Source organism: Quercus robur, chromosome 8 (assembly GCF_932294415.1).
Source record: "Quercus robur chromosome 8, dhQueRobu3.1, whole genome shotgun sequence".
Lineage (NCBI taxonomy): Eukaryota > Viridiplantae > Streptophyta > Magnoliopsida > Fagales > Fagaceae > Quercus > Quercus robur.
In genome coordinates, this window is record NC_065541.1 from 11,584,091 (window position 1) to 11,604,979 (window position 20,889).

The 20,889-nt window shown below is 43.3% G+C and overlaps 1 protein-coding gene and 1 pseudogene across 2 annotated transcripts in view; both read left to right on the forward strand.

The window, feature by feature from the left end:
- LOC126694597 (40S ribosomal protein S28-1-like) overlaps positions 1–20,889 on the forward strand; it is a 70,436-nt gene that overhangs the window by 18,551 nt on the left and 30,996 nt on the right. The window lies entirely within an intron of this gene.
- On the forward strand, positions 12,538–19,930 carry LOC126694593 (pentatricopeptide repeat-containing protein At1g66345, mitochondrial-like; annotated as a pseudogene).

Below are 20,889 nucleotides of genomic sequence, written 5' to 3' on the forward strand. Positions count from 1 at the left end.
TCTTCGAAGGGCTCGGGTTAAAAACCCAGGATTTGGCGAAGTATGACACGCCATTGGTCTCGTTTGACGGGAGAATTGTGATTCCCGAGGGGCAAATCTCTCTCCCAGTGGACATGGAGGGCAAGGAAGTTATAGTTACGTTCATAGTAATCCGATCATTCGCACCCTACACCGCAATCCTGGGGAGGCCGTGGATTCACGTCATGGGGGCTGTTCCGTCCACCCTTCACGTGAAAGTAAAATTCCCTACTGAGTACGGAGTTGTAGAGGTAAGGGGGAATCAACAGGTGGCGAAGCAATGCCTCGTAGCCGCGGTCCGGTGGGAAAAGGAACAGCTCGGCCAAGCTGAGCACGCCGAGAAAGAGACTGCATAGCAATTACAGATACCCCGAGAAACTGGGGCGGACGTTGCCGAGGAGGTGCTGAAGGTAAGAATTCTCCCAGATAGTGACAAATACTTTCAGATAGGTACAGGCATGAATGACCGGGAAAGGGTAGAGATGTTGTTGTTCCTGTTGCAGAACATAGATGTCTTCGCGTGGAACTCGTATGAGGTGCCCGGCATAGACCCCGAGTTCATTGTTCACAAACTCAATGTGGACCCATCATTTCCCCCGAAAAAGCAGAAGCCGAGAAGAGCATCAAAGGAACACGTCGATGCAGTAAACTTGGAGGTCCAGCGACTGAAGGAAGCCGGGGTCATAAAAGAAATATTCTTCCCAAGATGGCTAGCAAACACTGTCGTAGTGAAGAAGAAGAGCGGTAAATGGAGAGTTTGTGTGGACTTCACCGATTTGAACAGAGCGTGTCCCAAGGATCCATTCCCGATGCCCAAGATTGATCAGCTAGTGGATGCCACGTACGGGCACCCGAGAATGAGCTTCCTGGACGCCTTCCAAGGCTACCACCAGATTGCCTTGGCACCCGAGGACCGAGAGAAGACAGCATTTATATCCCCGAATGCAAACTATCACTACGAGGTCATGCCGTTTGGATTGAAGAATGCCGGGGCCACCTACCAGCGTATGATGACAAGGATGTTCCGAGAAAAAATTGGGTGCACGGTTGAAGTTTATATCGACGACATGGTGGTAAAAAGCAGAAAAGAGTCGCTGCATACTGAAGACCTTCGGGGAGTATTCGAGATACTACGACGACACAGGCTGTGCCTCAATGCCGAAAAGTGCACTTTCGGAGTGGGGGCTGGCAAGTTCCTGGGTTATCTGATCTCCACTCGGGGAATAGAGGCTAACCCCGACCAAATAGAGGCCGTCAATCGCCTCAAACCACCGAGCAATCCTAAGGAGGTGCAAGTGCTCACTGGGATGTTGGCCGCCCTGAACCGATTCATCTCCAAGTTTGCCGATCGCTGCCGGCCATTCTATCAACTTCTGAAGAAGTGGAAGGGGTTTCAGTGGGACGAGAGCTGCGATGAAGCTTTTCGAGAACTAAAAGAATATTTGGCAAAGGCGCCGAGGCTGACGGCCCCGGAGCCCGGGGAGGATCTGTTTATGTACCTTGCAGTCACCGATCATGCCGTAAGTGCTGTGTTACTAAGGGACCGGGGAGTGCAAATGCCGGTGTATTACGTGAGCAAGACCTTGGTCGATGCCGAGACAAGGTACCTGCCTCTTGAAAAGTTGGTTTTGGCCTTGGTGCACGCCACGAGGAAGTTACCACACTACTTCCAGGCACACACAGTGTTTGTCCTGACCGAATATCCATTGCAATCACTATTGAAGAGATCCGACTTCACAGGACGGATTGCTAAATGGGGGACTCGGTTGGGATCGTTTGACATTAGATACCGACCTAGAAGCTCGGTGAAGGGGCAGGTTCTCGCTGATTTCATCGCGGAATTTACACCTAAGAATGAAGGCAAGGTAATCTGTAGTGCGGAGATTCGCCCGTGGAGGTTATTTGTGGACGGCGCATCAAATGCTATGGGAGCCGGGGCTGGTATTGTCATCCTCACCCCTGAAGGTATGCGACTGGAACACTCCTTCAGATTGGGGTTCAAAGCCTCGAATAACGAGGCCGAATATGAAGCCCTGCTGGCCGGATTGAGGGCAGTATTGCATCTGGGCGCAAAGGACGTGGAAATCTACTCGGACTCTCGGCTGGTTGTTTATCAGATCACTGGGGACTTCGAGGCTCGGGATCCCCGAATGAAAGCTTATCTAAGTACGGCAAAGCAAATTATCGGTCAGTTTGGAACGGTAAAGATATCCCAGGTAGCCCGGTCACAAAACAAGCATGCTGACTCTCTTGCCACGTTAGCCTCATCGGCTACCGAGGACACGCCGAGGCTTATCACGATAGAACTTATAAGGGAGCCAAGCATCTGTGTGAAGACTGCTCTCGACCAGGCCGGAGTAGAGGTTGCGCAGGTGGCGGTGGCCGGACCATGCTGGATGAGCCCGATCATAGACTTTCTTGCCGAAGATAAAGTTCCAGAGGATGAGGCCGAGGCCAACAAGATTCGACGAATGGCTCCCAGGTACTGGTTGTCTTCGGACCGAAAGTTGTACAGAAGGTCCTTCGCGGGCCCCTACCTCTTGTGCCTGCATCCTGAAAGAGTCAAGGAGCTTCTAACCGAGCTGCATGAAGGAGTGTGTGGCGGGCATGCTGGGGGACGATCTTTAGCACACAGAGCAATGACGCAGGGGTTTTGGTGGCCACAGATGCAGAAGGACGCCGCCGAATACGTTCGGAGTTGCGAACAATGTCAAAAGCACGCCCCAATGATCCATCAGCCGGCAGGACATCTAAATCCTGTCAGCAGCCCGTGGCCATTTGCACAATGGGGGCTTGACATCCTCGGGCCATTCCCCCGAGCAACGGGGAACCGCCGTTTTGTACTGGTGGCTGTGGATTACTTCACAAAGTGGGCTGAAGCTGAAGCCTTGGCCAATATCCGGGATACTGACGTGAAAAAATTTGTGTGGAAAAACATAGTTACAAGGTTTGGGGTGCCGAATTCACTAGTAACAGACAACGGGTTACAGTTCGATAGCAACGCTTTTCGGACCTTTTGCAGCGAGCTCGGCATCAAGAACAAGTATTCAACCCCGGCATACCCCCAGAGCAACGGCCAAGCTGAAGCAGTAAACAAGACTATTTTGAACGGGCTCAAGAGAAGGTTGGATGGAGCGAAAGGAAGATGGGCAGAAGAACTACCCAGTGTTTTATAGGCCTACCGCACGACCCCCAGGAGATCCACGGGGGAAACCCCATTTTCTCTGGCATACGGAGCAGAAGCAGTGATACCAACCGAGGTAAACTTATGTAGTGCACGGGTCGCCGGGTTTGACCCCGTACAGAACGCCGACCTTATGATGGAGCATTTGGATTGGCTAGAAGAATGCAGGGAAGCCGCGACCGTACGTCTTGCCGAGTATCAGCAGAAGCTGGCGCAAAGGTACAACCGAAATGTAAAGACCAGGGAATTCAGTGCCGGGGAATTAGTGTTAAGAAGGGTAGTGGGGAACATGCGGGACATGGCTGCAGGGAAGCTTGCTCAGAGTTGGGAGGGACCATACAGAGTCACAGCCGTCGCAGGTGCAGGGGCCTACTACTTGGAGGACCTGGACGAGAGGCCGCTCCCCCGACCATGGAACGCCAACAACCTGAAGAAATTCTACGCGTAACCATCGATGTAAGCCAAAACGTGTATTCTATTAAGATTAAGAGCATGATGAACTTTTTTGTCTGTGCTGTTTTTGACCCTGTAACCACACACCAAGAGAATCGCTAATAAATCTTAAGGACAGAAACCTGACCCTCGGCTCGATCAATATCGCCGAGCAGGTGAAAGCCTTACGAATAAATCCTAAGGACAGAAACTTGACCCTCGGCTCGATCAATATCGCCGAGCAGGTGAAAACCTTACAAAACCTTACGAATAAATCCTAAGGACAGAAACCTGACCCTCGGCTCGATCAATATCGCCGAGCAGGTGAAAACCTTACGAGTAAATCTTAAAGACAGAAACCTGACCCTCGGCTCGATCAATATCGCCGAGCAGGTGAAAACCTTACAAATAAATCTTAAGGACAGAAACCTGACCCTCGGCTCGGTCAATATCGCCGAGCAGGTGAAAACCTTACGAATAAATCCTAAGGACAGAAACCTGACCCTCGGCTCGATCAATATCGCCGAGCAGGTGAAAACCTTACGAGTAAATCTTAAGGACAGAGACCTGACCCTCGGCTCGATCAATATCGCCGAGCAGGTTAAAACCTTACAAATAAATCTTAAGGACGGAAACCTGACCCTCGGCCGGATCAATATCGCCGAGCAGGTGAGAACCTTACAATCAAATCTATAAGAACGAAAACACAATTCTCGGTTAAACCAAAACCTGATAAAAACCTAACCCTTTTGCAAAAACTAAGTCCAATAGCGCTCTCAAATTACCCACAGCGCCGCACAACAGGTTTTCGGGGGTACCATTCTATTAAGCGGCCATAGCACTGGTATAATTCAAGCAAAACACAAACAGAGATAATTTCATTCAACAAATTGAAACGGAAAAAGAAAACGGACTACTAATTAAACAGATAAAAGCAATTGTTCAATCACCACATCCCGGTGACGTGGGCAAATAAAACCAATAAGTAAAAACAATTGTTCAATCACCACATCCCGGTGACATGGGCAAATAAAAGTAAAATAAAAATAAGCTAACAGGTAAAAATAAAATCAGCTGGGAGGTTGAGTCGGTGGTGGCACTTCCTGCTGGACGGTCAGGGGAAAAGGCTGGCCCTCATCAAGAAGCTCCTGCACGGTAGGTATGCTCGTGGCCTCCATGTCCTTGGGCTCGGCATGAGAATCGATTTGCTCAACCAACTCCCTCATACTGGCCGTCTCCTCCTCGTCAAAAGCAGTCGGGGCGTTCTGGACGGCAGGTACAGGGTTCGGAAATGGAATCTGGCCGGGGTCTCTCAGCGGCGAATCTTCAGGAACTCCCATTGCCTGAAGAGCGGCAAACCACCCGGCCTCGAAACCCATATGCCGAGCCCGAGAAACCACCGGCTCTGCGAAGTTCTCGGCGTCGGCAAAGCCTACGTCATACCACTTTTGCTCCGCGGCCGCCAAGCCTGCCCTGAGATCGGCTATCTCGTCGGCATGGGAAGTGTTGAGGCTGAGGGCTTCGGCTAGTTTGAGTTCCGTCTCATTTTGCTTGGCCAGGAGCTCTGCATTCCTTTTTTCGGCCAATGCCCGGAACTTCTCCGCGGCAGCAGCCTTCTTCTCAGCAGCCTCAGCAATCTTCACCTTTTCCTTGGCCGTTTTTACTGCTGACTCCCGCGCCCCCTTCTCGCGCTCATTTTCCTCATCAAGCTCCCGTGCCCGGGCAGCCACAATGTGAGCCAGTTGAGCGGCCTAGCAAGCACGAAGGTTAGCAAAGAGACAAAAGGAAATCTACATGGAGTAAATAGACAAAAGAATTACCGCAATGGCGTGCCACTCTAACCGACGCCCCACGGACTCCTCGGACCCATCATCAAAGGCGTGCACGTCCTCGGGAAGTTGGAGAGCTCCGGCCAAGGTTTGGGCAATACGGCCGCCCTCGCCCTTATCCCACATCCGAACAGAGGCGGTTGAGGGCAATGGCTTGCCGTCCAGAAGGAACTTTGGCTCCCACGCTGGAGCCACTTGGGAGGAGGATGCGCCCCCCGTGCCAGCTTCGGTTGGCGGCTCGTGGATAACAATTCCCCCTGTTGGTCGGGGAGGAGTCTGGACAGCGGCATCCCCCGGGCCCGTTGAAGGTTGCTCGGTTACTTTCTGCTTCTTATGGGCCCGTCCGGACTGCGGAGGGGGAGGAGGCTGAGACACTGGACCCCGACCCTGAGTAGGCGGGGGCTGGTTGGTCGGCCGGGCACCAGGCACGAACCGATCAAGGGTCATGACTCTCCTTGCCACCATTCTTGCACCGGGCTGGATTGCTTCAGCTAGCAAGTTAGCCGCTGCTGTCACTTGCTGTTGAGGCTCGGCGGGTGGATCCTCGGGATGGGGCTGCTCTTGGGCTTGGTCCCCTTGTTGTATGGCTTCGTGAGCTCTCTCTCTAAGGCGCTGAGATACCCGTTCCGCGGAATCGTCTCGCAGGGGAACTAGTTCGTCCGCGGCAGTGAACCGCCGACCAAATTCCCTCGCTTCCCCGGTTGTAAGCTTCGGCGGCAAGAAATTCACGTACCAGACGTCTATGTACGATAGCAGGGGGCTGTCAACTATCAGCGCCTGCTTGAAAGGCTGCCAAGTAGAGTAAACCGGTTCCACGCCGAGGATCAGGTGTGAGGCCCGGAGCTGCCTGTCCCAATGCACGTAGATCTCGGAACGAAGGACGAAGTTTAAGTCCCTGGTGTGGACGGCTCTGAGGTCCTGAACAAACACTTTGCCGTCTGCAAAAAAACAGGTGACGCATTAGTTCTTAACAATAAAAATTTTTTTTTACTCAAACAATTATAAGAGGGGGATGGTACGAACCCACTTCACGCCGTGTGAGGGGGCAAGGGATCTCCCCGGCAAACCAATTGCCGCGCACCCTGACGAACTCCCCGGCGGAGTTCCTGTTCGAATCGGGTAGGCACGATATCAGCCGTACCCGAGCATCCCTCGTCTTTAAGTAATAATTGGTGGATTTGCTCCCACAGAGGCTGTACATTTGGTTAATATCATGGTGGTCTAATTGTAAATTAAAGGTATGGTTCAACTGGCTGACACAACTAACTACCCGGTAAAAATTGGGAGGAAGCTGGTCGGGGCACAGCCCATAGTAGGTGAGTGTGCTTATCAGGAGGGGATCTACCGGGAACTTAACCCCACCTTCTAAAATGGACATCAAAGGAAAGAAGGTTGTACCCTGCCCTCGGTGGAGTTCCATATCACTCTCATGGCAGTAAGCCACGTCCACGTCATTGGGAATACTAAATTTACTCCTAAAGGTGGCCAAAGCAGCCGGGGTATCTAGAAGGTAAGAATAACCCATCTATAAAGCCTAAAACTACAAGTATGAACTCAAAGAAACAAAACTGAAGGAACAAGAAGGGGAAGAAAGACTTACTTTGGGTTCTAAGGAGGAAAAGAACGCTGAGCAAGCAAGCGCATAGGAATGTGGTCGGCAGAGAGTAGGCACTAAAGATCAGAGGCGAAGGAAAAATGGAATGGTGTTTGGAGAAGGACTATTTATAGAGCCAAAAGAAATGGGGGAAGAAGAAACGCTTAATCAAGCAATAAATGGGCACGGCCTACGAGCGACCCAACGAACGCTAGGCGTAACCGATTTGCACGCCGCTTCGGTTCACGAACCGTCAGGCAATAATGACGACTGCGCCTGGCGCCGCGAAACGGCGCGTCTTTTGAGATGAATATTAATGAGAAGTGACAGCCAGAAGTCCCAGGCTAGAAGATTCCCGAGGTCAAAAGGCCCAGGCAGCTCCTTGATCCTCCTCGGCGACCGAGTATGAATCAAGGGGGGGCTATTGTACGGCACCGAGCTTCCAAAGCCCATACTGGCCTTGGGCCCAGACCCATCTAGGCCCCGGGCCCAAGCCCATACCGGCCTTGGGCGCAGGCCCAAGCCCATACCGGCCTTGGGCGCAGGCCCAAGCCCATACCGGCCTTGGGCGCAGGCCCAGCAGAAAGTTCCAGTTACCTTATGCCCTTCTTGAAACTGCCTCAGAGTAAAAACAAGTTTTGGGTATTAAGTTCCCAGAGTTGACCGGTTAATCTTTCCCGGTAGAGCGCATGAGTCATATCCGGGAAGGTCATGATATGCACGGGAACATGAGTTGCCGAACATAATCGGTGAAAATGGAACCAAGTTCCAAGATCATAAATGCTGCACCGCCCTTTCACCTGAACAACCACTTTAACCAGATAATACTGGACCTTCAATAGCACTAACGGTGACTGTAATCATGATCTTCCCACTAACCTTGGCTATAAATAGAAGAAAGTTGGGAGAAGAAGGGGTTCAGAAAAATGGAGAGAAAACAGTCAAGGAGAGGGTGCTAACTGGGTGTCACTTTGAGTCTCTCTGCCGAGAACGACCCATTGTAGGAAATACTTAAGCCCACTACAAATAAATTGTGAGCCCAAGTGACCTAAGGTCCAGAAGTCTTGCACTTGGTTCTTATAGTTACAAAAATACACAATGGCACCCCCTCGCTCCATCTGGTGGCTAGGTAACTGATCTGGTAGGCTAGGGCAACTAGGGATAGCAATTTTGCCACGCCCCGCTTAACTTGCCCCTCCCCGCTTCATCCCACGCGGGTTTTTCCCGCCTCGCAAAGGTGGTGGGGTGGAGATGGGGCAAGATTTTAACACCACACCACGGGGCGGGGCAAGGATGAGCTTTGACTTCTTAGACCTACCCCGCCCCGCGTTGCAAAGGATTATAATTGTAAATTTTTCATATCCTAAAACCCTACTATTTAAACAAACATATCAATATTAGCTTATTTTATTCTACCCAATTTGGTTCTCTACCTTTATTTTTTTTTATGTGTTATACTATGAGATTTTTTTTTTTTTTTTTGGTGATTGTCTTGTTAAACACTTGGATTTATTATTCAATTTTTTCTAAAAATTGATTTGATTTCATGGGATGAATTTAGCTATAATTTCAAGTATATTTTTATTAATGAAATAGGTTTCATTAAAAAAAAAATTATACTGTTATAGGGCAAATTAACAAAAATAGAGTTTTGCGAGATGGAGCGGGGCTTCGTGGGGCCACAAGGGGCAGGGATGGAGTGAGAAAGTTTTCCTTATCATGCGGAGATGGGTGGGGATGGGGTAAGACAAAATCATGCGAGGCGGGGGCGAAGATCCCATCCTTCGGCCCCGCCTCGCCCATTGCCATCCCTAGGGGCAACTGATGCTAGTAGTCTAGTGGTCAGGCCCACCACTTTCAACAACTGTTGATGGTGGTTAGCAATTGGTGATGGGGGTCTGATAACTGATGCCTCCATTCTGATAGTTGCCTACTGTCCGATAACCAAAGACATTGTTCTGACAATCGGTACCAGAGGTATGATAACCAAAGTAGCTATTCTAACAATTGATGCCAACATTCTAGTCACTGGAGACACCATTTCGACGACTAGTACTGGAGGTTCGATAACCAAAGTCTATATTCTAGACACTCGTGCTAGTAGTTTGGTCACCAAAGACATCGCTCTAGTTGCCAGTTTTAGCGGTTCGGTTGCTAGAGCCACTGCTGTAATTGCGGATTCCAGCGGTTTGGTCACTTGACCTCCAATATTAATGGCTCTAGTGGTGAGCCACCAATTTTGGTGATTTTCTTTAAAAAATTTACTTGTCATACCAAATACTTGAAAATATTTTACTTCAAAATAAACGGAACGTGACTTATTTTCTTTCTTTTAAATAAGAACTAGAATTCAAATCTCCCCTTATTATTTTAACTATTGAATTATCAAAATAAAAAGCATCTATGGAGTGACTTGTGCTTTTAATAAAAACGTTTGGAGATTGAAATCCCCCCAACTCCCAACCAATATTATTTAAAATAATATAATTTAAAAAATAAATAAAAACCCTTATGGATTAAAAGTTGTGTGAAGTTACAAGGATACTAAAAGCCCAAATGCGCTTGGGCCTCCTTTGACTACACTTCGGCGACAAATACTATTTAGAACAAATGGCCTAGGAAAGACCCAATAATAAAAATGGGCCTTTCAGTGATCTTTTTCTCGTCTCCACTGAAATTATGTTTTTTGGGGGCATAAACAGCGTCGTTTTGAGACCGTGTATGGCAATTTCATTTGAGGAGCAATCTACCTTCTTCTCAAATTTCATTGATTGATGAGCAGACAGTCAGAGCTTCAAGCCTTCAACAACTTCCAATGACAAGGAGGCAATGCCATCAACAAATGGTTGTGTCGAATAACCATTTGTAATAATACCAAGTAGCTTCTCAACTTTCCTCATGTTTTTCACTTGACAATGCCCCTTGTATCAGCATGTTATAAATTTCTGCATCTGGAAGTAGCCCCTTCAAAAACATATCCTGGAATAATAGAGTGGATACTTCTTGAATGTTGCCTGTCATACAAAACCCTTTCATTAGCGCACAATGAATATGAAGATTGCTCTCTTAAACCAATCTCTTTTAAGGCAATGGCTTTCTCATATCTGCCAGCCCTGCACAGCTCGGGAATTAATAAAACAGAAATATCCCAAGATGGAGCCAAATTTTCACCCAGCATATTGTCCAATATTGTAAAGACCACTGAAAAATTTTTCTCCTTACACAAACCTCTTACAACATGGCTAAAATCTGTGTGATCCAAGATGCAACCATAATTTAGAATTTCATCCAACAATAAATGTGCAACTCCTGTAAAACCTCTAACACAAAGCGTTTCAAGGAATTCAGAGAAAATATCTAACCCTAAGTGAGGATTATAAATTAGCATACATTCAAGAAGCTGTTAATTATTTGTCTCTTTGAGCAATTTCCCAGCAACCATGAGGGTCCTCCAAGTTCCCTTTCTTACATAAACTCATTATTAGAGCAATTAAATGCCGTTGGTGCATCCCGTCCAATATTAGCCTCCCACCATTTCTCAATCCTTTCTTGCTGTATGCTTGGACAAGCAAATTGAGAGTTTCTTGGCCGAGCTGATTAGCCAACTCTGGCATTTTCTCCAACAGCTTAGTGACTGTCTTGATGTGGAAATGGGATAAACAAAGCCCTTTAACTAACACTGAGAAAACAGGCAAAGATATTTCGAGTCCCCATTGAATCATTTCATTTACCAGTTCCAATGCAGCTCTAAAATTTCCATGACCGTATTTCTGCTTCTGCATTACTAGTGAGTTATTCAGGTATCATGGAATCTTCAAGAACCCTGGCGACTGTTTTATCATACTCATCCAGGTCTGTATATAAGTAGAGACCATTCCCAAGATTATAGAGAAACTCTGTTTTAGAAAATCCTGCATCATTGTCCCTTTTCAACCTCACAGCTGATGGATTGAACCCCAAGACCATAAATGCTTTGGAAAGTGGATCCTCCAATGAAGAGAGCTGAAGAAAACCATGGCTAGCTATCTTGCAAACCATCATTTTCACTTCATCAAATTGTCTACCTTCACAAAATCCTGCTAATAGTGTTCTGAAAGTTGATGCATTAGGTGGTGTCCCCTGATAAACCATTTCGTCAAGGATGTCTTGGGCATGCTTCCACATGCCTTCCTTAAGAACCCCACTGAGAAGAGCATTATAGGAACATATATTAGGTTTCAGGGATTTAGTCAACATTTCTGACATATAGACGAAGGCATTTTTCAGTTTCCCTTCATGACAATTCCAACCAATCAAAATCCCAAAGGTTATTTCATCAGGATTGAAACCCAAATCTTCCAATTCTCGCAAAAACAAGTCTGACCTTTCTGTGCCTGAATTGCTACATACACAATGTATAACCTTATTACCAGCAATAACAGTTGGGGCACGCTTCATCTCAGCAAAGAAACTCAGCAGATCCTCAAAGTCCTTCTTCTCACAGTACCCATGAGCAATTTCATTAATAACTAGGCTCCAAACTAGAAACCACAGCTCTCTTGACAAGATTTCTTCCATCTTGAATCTTTCCATCCCTACAAAGTAGTCTAATGACATTCTCCAAACTAGCTTTCTCTGCACCACTCAAATTAACATTCATCTACAACATGTCCCAACAAACTTGATATGCCAATTGAATTTTCTTCTTTCGAACCAAAATATCAAGAACACAAACAACACATCATAGATGGCACTAAACCCTGCCCCCTCATTCGATCATACACAATAATAGCTCTTCCTAATTCATCCTCACCAACATAAGCTTCAATCAAATTACTGAAAATTTCGTGACTATCCAATGAAATTCCTTGACTTTCAATTTTACAAAGCAAGAATTCAGCTTCCCTAAGCATCCCCACATGGACAAGCAAAAAGGCCATGGCTTCACACGACCGAGGGAGATGCTTAAAAACCCTTATACTGTTCATTAGCACACTTAAAAACTCCCCACAATTCGTGATGCTGGTGCAAGCTGTGATTGCTGATATTGTATACTGGGTTTTTCTGGTGCAAAAATGTGAACTCTAATTAAAATTTTAATAGGCTCTTTGCTGTTTGTGGAGGATCCCTGTATCAGTTTTTGATTCTTGTTATTTTTTGCTAGGTTGTAGCTCCTGCTTTGTTGTTTTTGGATGTTTGCAGCTAGTTGCTGCGCTGCTTCTTGCTATGTTGGTCTTTTAAATAAAAGTTTTCTTATTCATAAAAATATATATATATATATATATATATATATATGGAAAAAAACCAATTCCTCTTGGGGTGTGAGATTTGATGAATTTCTTCCGTGCCCAATTTGTAGTGTACCCTAAGAGTTTTGGATATATGATGGAGAAGGCCAAGGGGCCCTTTGTTATAATAACTTGGAGATAAAACTCAGAAGAAACATTCAGTCCCTTACTCATATCTGTTCGCATTCATTGAGTTTATATGTTGTTGATGGACAATTTCACCATTTTTCTATTCCTGTTTTAGATGGATTTCCTATGCACAATAGTATTTTTGTGAGAGAGAGAGAGAGAGAGAGAGAGAGAGAGAGAGTCATGACCTCAAAAGTCCCTAACATGTTACTAGTAAAAAAAAAAAAAAAACAGTCCATAGTCATATTAATTACTTAATAGTGAAATATTTTTATTGAATAAATTTAAAAATTCTGCTTTGGAAGATGTAGTTTAGTAGAGGCTATGTCAAATAATAGGAGAATGATTCATACAATGTTTCCAAAATCATTGTGGTAAATCTTTGACTTGTTGCTTGAATCTTGATTCTGACTTAATATTTTTGGCAGGTTTGTGTACTTTTAGAGGAAAGAGCAATACTGTAGTGCATACTCCGTCTCGCCATTACTTTTTCATCATAACAGAAATCAAACTTTGATGTTTTGGTTATTTGTCAGTTTTTGCCAGATGCTGTGCATCTAAGTGTTGTTTGACCAAGGTAAGATGACTATCCTGAGATTGACAATGTTAGAATGTACTACCTATATGCTTTATTGATTTCATTGGTAATGTGCAGAGACATAAAAAAATTGCCTCTTAATTGAATCCATGATAGCAAAATCATGCTTTCAGTGCGTCGAATTATACCATCCTTGGTTTCCATATCAGTCAAGAATTCCAGTAGCCTATGTGTTCATAGTCCTCAATCAGTGGTAGCTAAATTCATTCATGGTTGTACAGAAGCAAACATTAATACCATAGTCAATTCCATATGTAGTTCATTTAGGAAGGGCTATAATTGGGACATTCTGACTCAAAATTTTGATGCTATTCACTTAAATGATTTGATTGTTGAGAAGGTACTGCTGGAATTAAAGGAACCAACTGATGCAAAACTGGCTCTAGCTTTCTTCCATTGGTCAGCACAGAGGAAAAATTTTGAACATGGGAATTGGTCTTACGGATGCTCGAGCATTGCTTGAATCAGTTTTGAAAAAAAATGCAGGGAGCCATTTGAGATTTTGTGTTGTGTATTCTCTACTTAGCAGTTACAAGATTACAGTTTCAACTCCATTTGTGTTTGATTTGTTAGTACAGGCTTATGCTAAACTCAGAATGTTTGAGATTGCTTTTGATGTTTGCCGCTATTTGGAAGAACATGGCTTCTCTTCAAGCCTTATAAGTTTCAATACTTTAATTCACGTTGTTCAAAAATCTGATCAAGTCCCTCTAGTTTGGAAGATTTATGAGCATATGATTCAAAATAGAATGTATCCAAATGAAGTAACAATATGAACCATGATAAGTGCATTGTGTGTAAAAGCACAGAGGAAAACCCAGAGAAAACAGAGAGGAAGAGAGAGTTTCTGGTATTGAAAAGAATACTGAGATTTGATAAAATGAATTCTTGATTACAATAGTGTTCGTCAACTACAATATATATATCACTGAGAAAGCATAGGAAATATCTAACAACCCTGTAACTAACCTTTACACGTGCACACGTATAAGCACTAATCCAAGACTAACTTACATAACATAAACGACAAGCGTTTTCATTTACTCTTCTTAGACGACACTGGTTTTACTGAAGCTCTTCAATTTTACAGCTTGAGCTTTCATCCCCCCTCAAACGAAAGGGGAATTTCCACATGAGTTTGGATGCAAGCCAGTGAAACCGTGGAGAAGGCAGGCCCTTAGTAAAAATGTCAGCAAGCTGGTCATGAGAAGAAATATACTTCACCAAAAGATCATGCTTAAGAACCCTTTCACGCACAAAATGGTAATCAACCTCGATGTGCTTGGTCCGAGCATGAAACACAGGATTCGAAGCAATAGCCAATGCACTAACATTATCACACCACAATAAAGGAGGCCGAGGAAGAAAGACACCTAAATCTCGAAGAAGCATACGAATCCAACGAAGTTCAGCAGCGGAAGAGGCCAAAGCTCTATACTCAGCCTCAGTGGAAGATCGAGAGACAGTAGCTTGTTTCTTGGCAGACCAAGTAATAGGGCAATTTCCAAAAAAGACAACAATTCCAGTAATGGACCGACGATCCACAGGATCCCCTGCCCAATCTGCATCACTATAAGCAGATAAAGAGATAGGGCCAGGGGTAAAAGCAAGACCATAGTGTAAAGTCCCTTGAATGTACCTCAAAATACGCTTAGCCGCTTGAAGATGATTCTGAGTAGGAAGACTCATAAATTGGCAAGCTTGCTGGACTGCAAAGGACAGGTCAGGCTGTGTGAAAGTGAGGTACTGAAGGGCACCAACAAGACTTCTGTATGGAGTAGGATCAGCAAGAAGAGAACTGTCATGAGGAAGAAGGTGCTGATTTGGGGAGCAAGGAGTCTTGCAAGGTTTGCAATCAGTCATAGCAAACTTTGCCAACAAATCTGAGGCATACTTTGTCTGATGCACAAATAAACCATTGGATGTATAGTCAATTTGAAGACCAAGAAAGTAATGAAGAGGGCCGAGATCCTTGAGAGCAAATTCAGAACCCAATTGATGAATGAGAGAAGTAGTAAAAGAAGAATCATTGCCAGTAAGAACAATGTCATCAACATACAATAAAAGGAAGACCAAATGACAACCATGCTTGTAAATGAAGAGATTACCATCAGCACTTGAAGCAGAAAACCCAATGTGAAATAAGTGAGAGGTAAACCTCTCGAACCAGGCCCTAAGGGCTTGCTTAAGACCATAGAGAGCCTTATGGAGAAGACAAACATGCTTAGGGAACTTAGAATCAACATACCCTTGAGGTTGAGCCATATACACCTCCTCCTTTAAAAAACCATGTAGGAAGGCATTACTCACATCAAGTTGCCTTAGTTCCCAATTCTGATTCACAGCCAAAGCCAAAAGCAACCTGACAGTGGTAGGCTTCACAACAAGACTAAAAGTCTCCTCATAGTCCAACCCAAACTGTTGAAGATAGCCCCGAGCAACCAACCTAGCTTTGTACCTAGCAATGGACCCATCACTGTTCCTTTTCAATTTGTACACCCATTTACAAGTAACAATGTTTTTAGTAGCTGGCCTAGGAACCAAAGACCAAGTCTTTTGCTGCTGAAGAGAGTTAAATTCAGAATCCATGGCTGCAACCCACTGAGGATGTTTAGCAGCAATGGCAAAAGATGGTGGTTCTGTCACAGTGTAGTCATGGGTAACTTGCAAAGCTTTAGGCTTATATATACCATGTTTAGATCTTGTAACCATAGGATGATGATTATGAGTGACAGGTAAAGAAGAGGCAGAAGGAATAGAAGATAAATCAGGTATAGGTGGGGAGGAATTAGGTAGAGAGGCAGCCGGTATAGATGGTGAGGAAGCAGGTGAGGGAACAACAGGTATAGGCAATGATGAAGCTAGAGCAGAGGGTAGTAGAGAAGCAGTAAGGTCCAAAGGAAAAGAAGAGGCACAAGAAGAAGAAACATCAGTAGGTTCAGCAATAGAAGGAGATGAGGAAGGAAACCAATGAGAGAAATCAGATGTGAAAGGAATATTAGGATTAGTGCAGGCAGAATTATGAGTGAAAGGAAAAAGAGATTCATTGAATAACACAAAACAAGCAATATAAATTCTATTTGAAGAAGGATCAAGGCAGATATAACCCTTGGATAATGGAGGATATCCAAGAAAGATACACTCTTTGGACTTGGGTTGAAGTTTATTCCTATTATAAGGGGTCAGATATGGATAGCAAGCACAACCAAATGATTTAAGAGCATGAAGAGGAGGTGGTTTGGAATAAATGGACTGCCAAGGAGACTTGAAGTTCAAAACAGAAGAAGGCAGCCTATTGATAAGATACACAGCAGTGGAAAAAGCATAAGACCAGTAGTTATAGGGAAGATTTGATTTGTAGAGGAGAGAAAGACCGGTTTCAACTATATGCCTATGTTTTCTCTCAGAAACACCATTTTGCTGTGGAGTATGGGGACAAGAGGTTTGATGAAGAATGCCAGTGGAAGAACAAAATGCTTGAAAGGCAGTGTTGGTATACTCAGTACCATTATCTGTCCTAAGGACCTTAATCTTGGTAGAATATTGAGTTTCAACAAGAGCTTTAAAGTGTTTGAATACAGAAAGAACTTCATGCTTATGTTTCAACAGAAATAACCATGTAAATCTTGTATAATCATCAACAAAAATCACATAGTAGTTGAAACCAAGAATAGATGTGAGAGGGGCAGGACCCCAAACATCACTATGAACAATATCCAAGATAGAATTAGACACAATGGAAGTCTTATTCAAAGATGACTTGTGCATTTTAGCACTTATACAAAATGTACAGGAAGAGCAAAGTGTATTAATCTGAGACAAAGACACATTCTTTATTACATTTTGCAAGGCAGAATATAAAATTCTAGAACTTGGATGTCCAAGTCTATGATGCCAAAGCAAGATTAGATCAGATTTGATAGAAGTAAAAACAGACACACTGGACTTAGAGTTGAAAGCAGCAGAGGATGAAAGTGGAGAAGCAGTGGGAATGGGATAGACTCCATCCTTACTCAACCCTTTGTAGAGGATCCTCCCCGAAGGCAAATCCTGAATTGAGAACTTCTCAGCATCAAAATAACAGAATGCATTATTTTGAAGACACAACTTATGAACAGACAAGAGATTGGATGCAAGATCAGGAACTCTAAGTATATTATTAAGCCTAAAATTATGAGTAGAAGTTTGAAGCTCACCATGACCCACATGAGTGACAGGAAGCTCTTGTCCATTGCCTACAGTGACTGTCTCATTGCCCTGAATTGGTTGCTGATGCAATGACAACTGAGATAGATTGGGAGTAACATGGTCTGAGCATCCAGTATCAGTAAGCCAACCATTACAGGACTGCACTTGTGAAGAGTTAGCTACCATTGAGGCTAACTTGGCAGGAGCATGTTTTCCCTGATATGCAAAGTCCATCCTGTGATAGCAATCAACTGCTATATGACCATTTTTACCACAAATCTGGCAAATTGGCCTATTGGATTGATTTTGTCCTCCTTGAGACTTAGATTGATTATACTGTGGACCTGAATGAGGACTGTAACCTGAATTCCCATATCCTCCAGAATTGGGATTAAAACCTGAATTAGGATTATATCCTGAATTACCATATCCACCATAATTGTGACCACCATTTGGATTATATCCACGACCACCTCTGCCTCTCTGATTATTGTTTCTACCACCTCTTCCTCGAGGGAAACCCTGATTCTGTGGCTGAAAATTCATTGCCATGGCCACTGAATTAGGATCAACAGCAAAAGCTTTAGATCTCTTCTTAATCACTCTCTCTTCAGAATTGAGCAAAGTGTTAAGTTCTTCAATAGACAGAACATCACTACGAGTCCTAATTGCAGAACTGAAAGAATCATATTCAGATGGCAATCCATCAAGAGCTATATGAAGAAGCTCTTCATCATCAAGAAACACTGAAACAGCAGCTAGCTTATCACGAGTCTGCTTGATCTTTTGAAAATAACTATCAATTGAATCAGAACCTTTCTTGATTGCATTCAATTCATTTCGAAGACTCATCACATGAGACCTTGAAATTGAAGCAAATCTCTTTTCCAATACTTTCCAAACTCCTTTGGCAGATTTTTGCCCAACAGTAAGAGCAAGAATTGAAGGAGACAGAGTTGAATTGATAAAAGTAAACATAGCTTGCTCACGGTTTTTCCAGGAAATGAAATTAGGGTTAATCTCAGTAGTGAAATTACCAGAAGAATCTTTGAGAAAACGATCAGGAGCTATAACAGAGTCATTGATTACATCAATCATTGAGTAAGTTTCAAGAATTACCTCAATTTGATGCTTCCAAACGATGTAGTTGCCATAATCGAGCTTTACAGTCATCATCGAAGACATATTGGATAGCAGAAGCAGTGAAGTATTAACAGGTAAAGCTGTATTAGCCATAGCAGGTGTTGAATTTGAATTAGGAGACGAAGAAGTTGCATTTGCGGAAGCCATTGTTGTGGATTCAAGCTCTGATACCATGTAAAAGCACAGAGGAAAACCCAGAGAAAACAGAGAGGAAGAGAGAGTTTCTGGTATTGAAAAGAATACTGAGATTTGATAAAATGAATTCTTGATTACAATAGTGTTCGTCAACTACAATATATATATCACTGAGAAAGCATAGGAAATATCTAACAACCCTGTAACTAACCTTTACACGTGCACACGTATAAGCACTAATCCAAGACTAACTTACATAACATAAACGACAAGCGTTTTCATTTACTCTTCTTAGACGACACTGGTTTTACTGAAGCTCTTCAATTTTACAGCTTGAGCTTTCATTGCGCAAGGAAGGGCATTTGCAGAAATATGTCAACATCTTGGACCAAATTCATGGTAAGAGATGCTCTCCTTCAGTAATTGTTAATACCGGTTTGATCTTAAAGATTTTAGAGGAGGGAAGAATTGAAGATGGTATGGTATTATTGAAGAGAATGTTGCAAAAGAGTATGATTCTTGATACAATTGCTTATTCACTAATTATTCATGCTAAAGTAAAACTTGGGAATTTGGAGTCAGCGTGGAAAGTGTATGAAGAAATGCTAAATAGAGGTTTCCAAGCAAATCCTTACATCTATACTTTGTTTATAGGAGTCCATTGTAAAGAGGAAAGAATAGCAGAAGCACATTGCCTAATGAAGGAGATGGAAGATCTGGGTTTGAAGTCGTATAGTGAATGTTTTGATCTTCTCATTGAGGGGTGTGCTAAAGCAGGAAAATTGGAAGAGTGTTTAATGAATTGTGAGAAAATGTTGGAGAGGAGACTTGTTCCTAGTTGTTGGGCTTTCAATGAGATGGTAGGAAAGCTCAGTGAAATGGGAATGCGGAGCAGGCCAATGCAATGTTAACTATTTTGTTAGATAAAGGATTCCTGCCTGACGAGATTACATACTCTCATCTGATTGAGGGTTATGGCAAAAAAGGTGAGTTTCATGAAGTTGTCAAACTCTACTATGAAATTGAAAACAAATCATTGTCTCCTGGATTATTGGTCTATATATCAATGATTAGGAGCCTTTGCCTGTTTAGGAAAGTGGAGGACGCAGAAAAATATTTGAGGATTATGAAAGAATGTTCACTAGCCCCAACTGCGTGCATTTACGAGACATTGATTGCTAGCCACTCTAAAAAAGGTGATAGAACAAGGGCTCTTCACCTTCAGGATGAAATGTTTTCACAAGGACTGAAGCCTAGTTGTTCGTAGCTTTCTGGTTAAAGTGCAGAGAACATTGAAGACTAGTGTCCACTCAGGATAAAGAGTAACTCCTATTAACTTTAAAAAGCTTGCTCTAGCCATTCTTAAACTATACTGCTGACCTGGATCCGAATTGCACAAACTCAAGTTTTTCATGTAAGGAAAGGATCCCATACACAAAGAGAACGCTAATAAACACAGGAAGGATGGTTTTGGAAGTACCTGATTTGGCTTGTGCTGACCACACACAAATAGATGATTCTTGAGTCCAGATAGGTGCTGATCATCTTATAACTTTTTGCTCTTTTTTAGGATCTCTATGTCCATGTAATTGCTTGATCATAATTTAGTGAATTCAGTTTTGCAAGGCAATGGATCTTATAATCTATTGGTGCTAATCATGCAATTTGATACCAAGAAATGGTGATCCTATACTAATTGATTTAGTGGCCTGAAAAAGAAGAAGAAATAAAACACGCTTTGGTTATATGTTTTTGTTAATGCAAGTTTTAATGTACTTGTTGGGGGCAAGCGTTTACTCTTTCCCTAAGTATAAACGGATTACACTTTTGGTACATAGAAAATAATTATGGCTGCAATTTTCTTTTTGGTATGTAGTTCAATTACAATTTACTTATCTTCTATTCAAGTCAAAGCTCAACTTATAGTTTTGTGTGGGATTTCCAAAATGCATATGGTCAGTTGCAACTTAATGAGTCCTAATTCACAATTTCACATTACTAAATTACAGTTTCTTTTTCTTATAAGAGTAGGTGGAGGCTGAAGTCATGAACTCAGTAATTATAATGGATGAGTGTATAATTTCCCAATAATTAGAATAAGAAAAATGGAGGGGCTTTTTATGATTCGCATCAAAGTCAAACACTAAAGGTAAGTGCAATGTTTTGTCCTTGCTTTGGAGTGTGGAGACAAATTATTATAATACGTTAACAATTGAAATCGTTTTTTTTTTTGTTTTTGAGAATGATTAACAATTGAAATCATGATTGTGCATAATTCAGTCGAATCGAACTGAACCTAATGAATTCTTTATGATATGTTCAGTTTGAATAAATTTTGTAGAGCCGTTCGGGTTTTTCATGTATTCCAAATT